The sequence below is a fragment of the Poeciliopsis prolifica genome, unplaced genomic scaffold (genome assembly GCF_027474105.1).
Source record: "Poeciliopsis prolifica strain line A6 unplaced genomic scaffold, Auburn_PproV2 SCAFFOLD016, whole genome shotgun sequence".
Classification (NCBI taxonomy): Eukaryota; Metazoa; Chordata; class Actinopteri; order Cyprinodontiformes; family Poeciliidae; genus Poeciliopsis; species Poeciliopsis prolifica.
The window spans coordinates 11,650,998-11,660,234 of NW_026562391.1; the positions used below are offsets into that span (position 1 = coordinate 11,650,998).

The 9,237-nt window shown below is 35.5% G+C and overlaps 1 protein-coding gene across 1 annotated transcript in view; it reads right to left on the reverse strand.

Moving 5' to 3' along the window:
- The window catches only part of ctnna2 (catenin (cadherin-associated protein), alpha 2), a 287,097-nt gene extending 278,310 nt beyond the window's left edge, over nucleotides 1-8,787 (reverse strand). The window contains exon 1 of the mRNA XM_055040841.1: nucleotides 8,440-8,787. The gene's annotated coding sequence lies outside the window, so the exon portion shown is untranslated. The remainder of the gene's footprint in view (nucleotides 1-8,439) is intronic.
- Nucleotides 8,788-9,237: the final 450 nt, after the last annotated feature.

The following is a 9,237-nucleotide window of genomic DNA, read 5'->3' on the forward strand; positions in this document are numbered from 1 at the left end:
TATATGCTCACTTAATGAATCACCTGTTCATGTTTATTTAGTGTATAGTGGCATTTTTAAATCCCTGGTGGCATATTTAACTACATTAGACTTTATTAGGTTCCTTTAAAACAAGACAAAAATACAGCTGTTTAGAGTTGCTTTTGAACCATAGCAAATGGAAGATTGGTCAAACTTTTGATGTGTACAAATGATTTTAACGATGACTCTTGACGAAATGCAATGTCTATCACTAGCTTCACAATTGTTCAATGGATGATGTGTTTGTGATGGGGTTTTTTTATGTTTTCATTGTGTAAAACACTTTGAACTGCCTTGTTGCTGAGACATGCTACATAAATATTCTTGAAACTACAAATTGCTTTGGACTACTTTGTAGTAGTCAAAGAAAAAAGAACATCAGGTAAGACCTCAAAGATCAGATCTTTCTATTTAAATTATAGAAACATTTTTCAAAAACAAAAATCTTTAAAATGTATCTTATACACTAAACATAAAATTACTTTAAACAGTTACATTTTCTCTTAAGATAAATATAATAATGACAGCAAAACATTTAAACAAGAAATTACTATGATACTGTAAAAACAAATGTATGATAAATACTAAAACATAGGTTCTATCACAGACAAGTTTTATTTATTTATTTTTTCTTTTTAGCCACACAGTATAAACTGATTATTGCATGAACCAAACCACGGTTCTTCTTTTTCTCTGCATATCCAGCTAGCTTTGTAAATACAATCCCTGTCATTTGCTATTATACGAAAGTGTCCACACTGACCCAAATTCAGAGCAGAGTTAAACACATATCCAAGCATGGAGCAGTGGGGGTATCTCTAAAACCAGATGTCAAACCCTAGTTTGTCAGCAATCACTGCTCTCGAGAGCCAAATTGTGAGAGTCTAATGAAAAAATGTTAAAAATCTGCTAATAGTATAACATAAAACCTGAAATTAACAAAGCAGCTAATATGTTTTGGGAACTGGTATGCTACTGCTATTCTTGGAAGAGCTATATTGAAATACATGAAATATGCAGGACTCAATTAAGATGGCAGTTGGATTAACATGATTGTATTTTTCTTAATTTAATAGTGACCACCAAAATTGGAAAGCATAAAAAAACCCCTCTCTATAGTTTTAATAATGTCTTGATTTTTTTTTCACCTATAGAAATAGGTGAAATATTACCTCTTGTTAAACCAAAATCAGTGCTGAATAAAATTAATATTTTGGTATGTTCTATTTTACTTCATGTAAGAATGCCTAACATTGTCACAATTAGACCAGAGTTTAGGTTGTGGAGTGTCAACACTCTAAATCTGCATATCAAGTATAATGCATCTCAATATGCTTGTATTTTAAAGCTTGCATGTTTTACTTGTCTAAATCAAACAACAGTTCAGTTAATGTTTAGTGGGATTAATTTGCAATAGAGGTCTCCTATAAATAGGTCAGTTGTGAGCGCTTATCTCTAATCCTACATCATATGGGACTTGTTTATGACTTTGGTACAATGACATGAATAAGAAAAACTATTCCTATTCAATATCAAACTGGATTCAGTTGCTTTGAGTGACACTAAACATTAAATACAACTTTTGCAAGATATAAATGAAAGATCATTCCATTGACATGGTAACTCATGACACTTTTCAGACAAAGTTGACATTATTCAAAACTTTAAAAATTATGTAGCTTTATGTTATTAAAGCTAAGGCTTAATCAGTAATACTTATATATAGAAGAATTAGTGCATTCATCTGCAATAGCTTTTCATTTTAATCAGGTAGGATATTCTGATGAAGGAAGTGATATTGTGGTTTTGTCATCTCTGTAAAATGTTCCAATGCTAAGCTAAGCATAACTCCTAAGCTTCCACTTCAGTCCTGTTACACAAATAATGTTATCCAATGTATTCAACATTAAACTGAATTGAGACATTGCTTGCTTGAGAAATTGACTCTGATTTTATTTGTCACATCCTATCTTAATAAAAGCCTGGACCTCTCTGCCCCAGATTCAAACAAAAAGCTGATAAAAGGTGATTTTGTTTTTTAAGAAAAGAGGTTGCCTGTTTAATCTCACCCAAGCAGCTGTTGCAGCAAGCTACAGCTGTATCATCTTGATTTACTTCAATGATTAGCATTCAAATTTTCCAAGGTAAAAGAGAAGTCAGGTCTAACAACAGAAGTTAATTTACCAAGACAAGACATACAATGTGATGAGGAGGAGCTGGTGAATCCTAAGAGACGCAAAATCCAGATGGAAGTGAAACTTCTGAAATACAAAAGTTATTAAAAAAAAAGGAAGAGTAGGATAAAGCCATTTACACAAATTATATTTAAAGACACATACTGACATTATCATCTGGCAAACATACAAAAGTTTTCTACTGAGCAGTAAAAGTAATCTTTAATAATTTTCCACTGCCAACATGGTTGAAGCTGAATGGCTGAAAAAAATCATAATGGAAATGAAGAAGGGTGATGTGACTGTGAATTACTAAGTTCTCTTTATTGAACTATGACTGCTCTCTAAATGCCTCACACATACAACACAAAGGTAACTAAACCCCACTGTAAATTCGATTTCTCATGACATTATAAAATAAAATTTTGTAACAATTATGATTAAAAAAGGTCACATTTTAACACTTAAAAACATTTTTCTCAGAAAATTTAAACAGAAGAGTAAAAAATTATACACTCAATCAAGAGTAAATATTTCTGCTAACTGGAAGTAAAGGGATAGTTCCATGAATTTTTAAACATATATTTTAAGACAAGAAAATAAAACTATCTTTGAAAAAGTTACAAACAAAATGTTAAAATACCACGGGCACACTTGTTTGTCTTAGAAAAATGTACTCATAAAAAATTGATATCTTCCTTCCTTCCTGTCTGTTTGAGCATGAACATTGGTCACAGATTCTACCCTTTCTTGAATTTTACAAATTAATTCACGTGAATAAATCAAGGCAAAAAACTGGTGAAGCATAGCAGAATGTATATTTAAAGAAATCTGGCCTTCCAAGGTCCTTAAAAAGTGTATTTGATTTCTTTTCGGTTCGACATTACAGAAAGCTGTTTTGAGATGAATGCTTCAGCAGAAAGCCTAATCAGCCATGACTACAACTCTCGAAACCAATTGACCAAAATAATACAGTATAAACAAGATTTGTGGCAACAGCTAAATTCATAGCATACCAGATTAGCATAAAAAAATCCAAGAATCTTCTATAAAATGCTTGGTCTCACATTAGGTCAACTTCACATTCACTCTACCCTTAGACTCTTTCCACAGTCTTCTTTGGCTAGAAACAAAGTTTTCATAGCTTTCTGAAGCGCAATCAAAATGCAACTATTAGAAGAATAGTTTGACATTTGATCAAACAACTCAACCGGAAACTCCAAAAAGGATAACATACATTCAGACTCTTTACATCAGTTATATATTTAGCCACACTTGTTCTTCAATGAAGAATAAACAGCTTTAGAAAGTAAATGGATAGAAACTCCATTAAGTAACTACAAGTGAGTTGTTTAAATCTCAAAACAGCAACTATCAACCAGAAGCAGCTTTTTAATAAGACCAAGTTGTACGTTTTTATTTTTTATTCAGTTGTTATATCAAAAGAACATTATCTCGTATTTCAGATTGCATGTTATCTAATATCATTCATCCCTAAGAAGGATAACAAACATGGGTAACTGAGGCTGAATGGATTAATTGATTTTTCCTTCTGGTCGGTCATAATGCTGTAGAAAATAACAGCTGATAGAAAAACATTAATTTTCATGGACCTTTCAATGGGTACCGAGGGTGCAGTTCTGGTGTATGGAAAATGCATATAATAAGAATTTGAAGAGAGTAAGCCCATTCGTTTTTACTTCCCCATGCTGCTGCTGACAGTATATTTTAAAGCACTGCTGGCTCATCTACTTAATTGTTCATCATTATACAATACATTTTTCATCTTTCAATAGTAAAGTGTTGAAATACACTTGACTGTGTCTTTCAACACAGGCAAGTGTGTTGACTATGTTGAAAGACACAGTCAAAACATAAATGGAGTTATGTATACTCCATTTATATATGGAGTATATATAAATATATATATATGGAATAAAAATCCAGGTAATTAAGCATATTCCCATGTCACATGCCATTCAGTGGAATGACAACACTATTACAACATATTATATCATGTTAAAAACACAGTAAGTACAATCTTTACCTCACCATCTCAGTGTATGTTGTCAAGACAATTCAGTTTCACACTGACACATAAAGCTATAGCTTTTGATTGTGTCTATGTTGCTTTTATTGCCTCATCTCCTAAAAACTATCAGGCACATGTGCACAAGTGAATAAAAAGTAGAGGCTAACAGCACAAGCAATCCTGTTCCAGTTAGAGGGGAAACCATGGCTACCTCAGAGCCATGCTTCTATTTAACAACAGGGGGGTTTATGGTAGTCTGTCAATAACACTCGCTCTCCCAGGAGACGGGAAACACAAAACTCTCCTGGCCGTCATTGATTGTATAGTCTTGCTCATAAATTGTGTCCTTTCCTTAAAACTGACTGAAAGAAACAGACCGTCTACCTCAAATCACACGCAGTAGCTGATTCAGAACATTTAGATGATTGCATAAAGATGACTGTCAGGTCTTGCAATAACAGCATTAGGAATGTACTGGCATACCAGCTGAACTGTGTCTTCAAAACCATACTTTTCTTCAATGAAGGACAAATCGTCTTGCACTGTGTCTAAGAAAGCAATTCTCTTTTAATTTTAATTTGAGCATGGATATTTTTCAAACTCATTTTAAAGCATGGAGTACTAACAGATGCCGAAAATCTAACAAACTCACACCAACAAAATATGTCTGGAGCAACTGGTAGCACTGCTGTGTAACAACAGAATTCAGCACTTACATGTACAGTAAAAAAAATTATATATGTTGTATTCTAAACAGTGAGTCAAAAAGTACTGTATAAATTAAAGTCTCAGGCAGATGGTTAGACAATGATAAACATATGCACCTATTTCCCAAAGGGCGGCAGAGAGTCTGTCCAAGCTTGGCAGCCAATAAGCACAGCTTCTCCCTTGTCTGGCTCCCATCATTATCTAATAAAGGGCATATTCTGGGATGTACAAATTGTTAGCTAAAATAAATATCAAGACAGTTTCAAGAAAATCCTGAAAACACGTTTTCATCTCTGCTTACTTGTAGAGTTTGATACCCTGATAAAACAGTATTGTATTGAGTTAGGATTTAAAATTCTGTAATTGTAATTATTTTTAGATTGTTTTTATTGAAAAAGGGTTCATTCCTATTTTACCGTCATAGTGATATGTTCATTAGTTCTTTTCCATTTTAGTTAGTCAGCATTTTAGTCTTTGAAATAGGCTTTATGATAAAACAGACAGTCATGTTGACAAATGGCATTGACGAATATTAAAATATTTCTTCAATCTCATTAAGCCACTTCGAAAACAGTAAAATGCTCAGTTACATTTAAAACAATTGCCCAGTGACCGGAATAGGCCCAATTTCAGCTTGAAAGGGGACCAGTCAGTTGGAAAATAAATGATTTGATCCTTTTCAGATTGGTGACACCACTATGGGTAAGTGCTATCAGGTCATGCTAACAACACTACTCTGTAAGGTAGATACTGCAACTGAGGGAAGAAGCTCATTATTACAGTAGAAATAAAGTGTTTAAAAATGCAAGAAGATTAAGCACAAAGATTAAATAATCCATTTCACAGGTAACCAATTTCTAGGACATGTCAGAACATGCGAAGATATACCCGTTTGAGAAACCGAAACTCATGAGATTACACATTGGCTGAGAAAAAAAAAAGTTTATTTGTGCAATCCTTTTGAGTTTTCAACCTAGGTCATGGGATATTGTGAATCTGGATAAATTGGCAAACTTGTAATCTCATAGATATGGTAATAATCTCAACAAGACTGAATATAAAAAAATTGGAAATACATCCCCCCTGGGGGTGTTTTAAGTTATTGCAAAGTGTGGATTCTACGTTTTCTAATGGTGTACGCATACAAAAATGAAGAACATATGGCCATTTAAGTGTTGACGCTTTGCAAATGAGATCAATAAAACTTCTTTCGAATCAAAGCTTCCAAAGACTTGTCCCCAAACCGCCATGAGCTACCGAAGAGTGTCAAAGAAGGCTCTTCATGCTTCATAGTAATGCGACTCGGTTACTGCAGAGTAACTTGAGTCCTATCATTCAGGGTAAGAAAAGCAGTTAAAAAGGATCAGATCGTTCGTGAACATCACTACCCCACAACCCGAGCACAGTTAAGTGGAAGAAAACAATATAACATGCCAGACAATGTTTTATTTCTACTTGAAGAAAGCCCGACATAATAAATATAAATATTTTAAGTGTTACAGCTACTAGATGCTGTTAGTCAGCGCGACGTACACCACTGTTCATCCACCTGGTCACGTTCAAATTGTACTGAGTTTTTCCTCACAGCAAGATTTACTTAGTTTGCAATTTTAAAAACCCTGAAACTGCTTTCCAACCATGCAGCAGTTTCTTCATTATTTCAACTAGTAGGACGGTTTACAAAAAAACGAAGAGAAATGCACTATTTTCGCCTACATTTGTGTTTTTTTTTAATCTCGTCTATCTTTCTGTTCCTGGTTTCCTTGTGGAACCTTACATATTATTTCAGTAATATACAAGGACACCAGTTTTAGTCATGTTACCCAAGCACACTATAGACAGTTCAGAAAATTGATTAATATACATTTAGTGTCTTTTTTAAATTAGTAAGTCTTTTACAAAATGTAACTCTCAAACATCTTGCATAATGTCTTTGTAAACAAGCGCTTATGCCAAAATGATTAGAAAGAAATATTTCATAGCTGTTACTATCATATTTGTTTTGTTTTGGCTTTTTGTATTGTACCTAAAAACAAGATTTGTTGGGAGGTCTAATAAAATTTTATTAAAGACTCATCCATCAAAGATACAAACTTCTAATTTATTCTTTGTAAAAGAAAAATATAGGCATTTTATGCTCATTTATTACCTTTGGTGAAATGCCTGTAACATTTTCCGTCAGAAAAAAACTTTCTGGTTGGATGAATAAAACAAATCTAAAGTCTGTCAAGACTATGAATAATTTTAAGCATATTAATACTTTTTTTAAAAAATGTGTCAACTGTAGTTTGTTCACTTATATTGAATAGAATAACCATCATAGCAAGTAAGAAGAAAAGCAGAAAGAGAGGCAGACAAGCAGTGACAGAGAGGGTGTGCATGCCTTTCTGACTATCATGAGCTCAGATGCTAAATTGAGCTATGCAACCTCTACAAGCCCATGGGATCCTGGATCTCCAGTTACACTGAAGGCACTGTGGCAGACTGCACTGGGTCTGACTTCTACTGTAACTGTACAATCGTTGCGTCCACAACGCAGACTGCACTGAAGTGATTTCAATAAGTTCATTCCACTGAAAGAGAATTTTGAACTGCTGAAGAACATGCAGCTCCACGTAAATCATAATTTGCGCTATAACATACATGGGAGGCAAAAATGTTTCACTGGAACTTCATGTGAATACTTAAATCCAGTTGCAATAAACATGTCAAAGCTCGCAGCTGTCTTGATCGTGTTTATTTGTCCGTGCTAAAAGCGCTCATTGAGAGTCCGCTCTAAAGTAAGGGTGAGGCATGTAGCACCACTTTGCTACTTCGCATCCTCGACTCAAGAAAGATGACACAATGGCTAAATCAGAAACACACACCCTGTAGATCAAAATAACTTTTCCATTAACTACTGCGGAAATGAAGCGATGAACTCCACACAGTCTCTAAACAAAGACATTTCTGGACAATGAAATTAGACAAGAAAGAGAACCAGACGAGGGTAAGTACACGCACCAACTGCACTTCAGTCAATGCATTGGGCGCTAATTAGGAAACAGCTGGTGAATAATTAAACATCCCCGAAAGCAAGTGTGCGAACGCGGATTGAGAACCAGAAGTGCCCGGTGCCCGTTAGCTTAGCCGCAACACTAGCCTAGCAGCCTGGCTCATCTTTGCCCGACAAGCTTTCAGCACCGGGGCTCACTGGATAGCAGCGCTGGGGAGTGAGAAAACGCTGAGATTTTCAGCTAACGGGACTACTCCAGCTCAAAAAATAAAGGTGGTGCCACCCTGTAGTAGAAATATTAAATATGCAGACTTTCCATGCAGCTGCACCTTAAGTGGGCAAGATGGTAAGCTGTGGTTACAATGCTGAATGAAACAGCCGGACCTCGCCTAAGCTAATGTTAGCTGCACGTCTCCGGTCGTCAGTCGGTGCAGTGAGTGTAAGGCTACAGGCTGCTAGCAAAATAAATCTTTCATCTCACAAGCCTTCTTTACCAGCTATATACGCACCTTTAACCGTTGCAGATAACTCCTGTAGCAGGTCCACAAACTGTGCAGCAGCAGCAACGCCTGGTCTCACTGAGTGCACTCCCAAAGAAAAACGGCGTCCTCCTGATCCGTTAACCTCCCCGGAGAGTAACAATCGGCTCGGTCCGGACGCTCTCCTTAATCTTGTGGTGCTGAATTTGAGGCTTACACGCTTCTGTCGGTGTGTCGGAAATGCCTCTCCTCCTCCCACGGTTGCTGCAAAATAATGACCCCCGCCCAGCGCTCCTACCGCAACAACGATGCGGGCAGGTGCGGACGACGACGCGCTAGTAACGGCGAGCTTTGCAAAATAGTGGCCCGTCTGCTCGTCTTCAGCATTGGCAAATCAGGAGCGGCTCCCTCTGTCGTTGACGCATGCGTACTCTTTAGAGTGAGCAGGGGGTTTTTATTTTATTTGCCACATTATAGAAGTCGAGATCCATTCTTACAGTGGATGGTGTTAAACTAATGCAGTAATTTATTACTCCGCTTTTATGCAGGAACATATGGAGATTCAAAATAAAGAAGAATGTCATCAAAAAGTTTATTTCAGTAATTTAGTTCTAAAAGTGAAATTCGGGTATTAGAAAGATTCACTGCACATTTTTCAAAAGTTTTTTTGTTCATTTTTGATGATTTAGACATACATAACTGATGAAAACTGAAACTTATTTTTATTGGAAAAAATAAATTTTACATATTAGTAATATTTCTAACTTACTGAGATCTATCTGCATATTAAAGTCATTAAAGCCTTTTTTGTTTTGCTGGTAAATACTG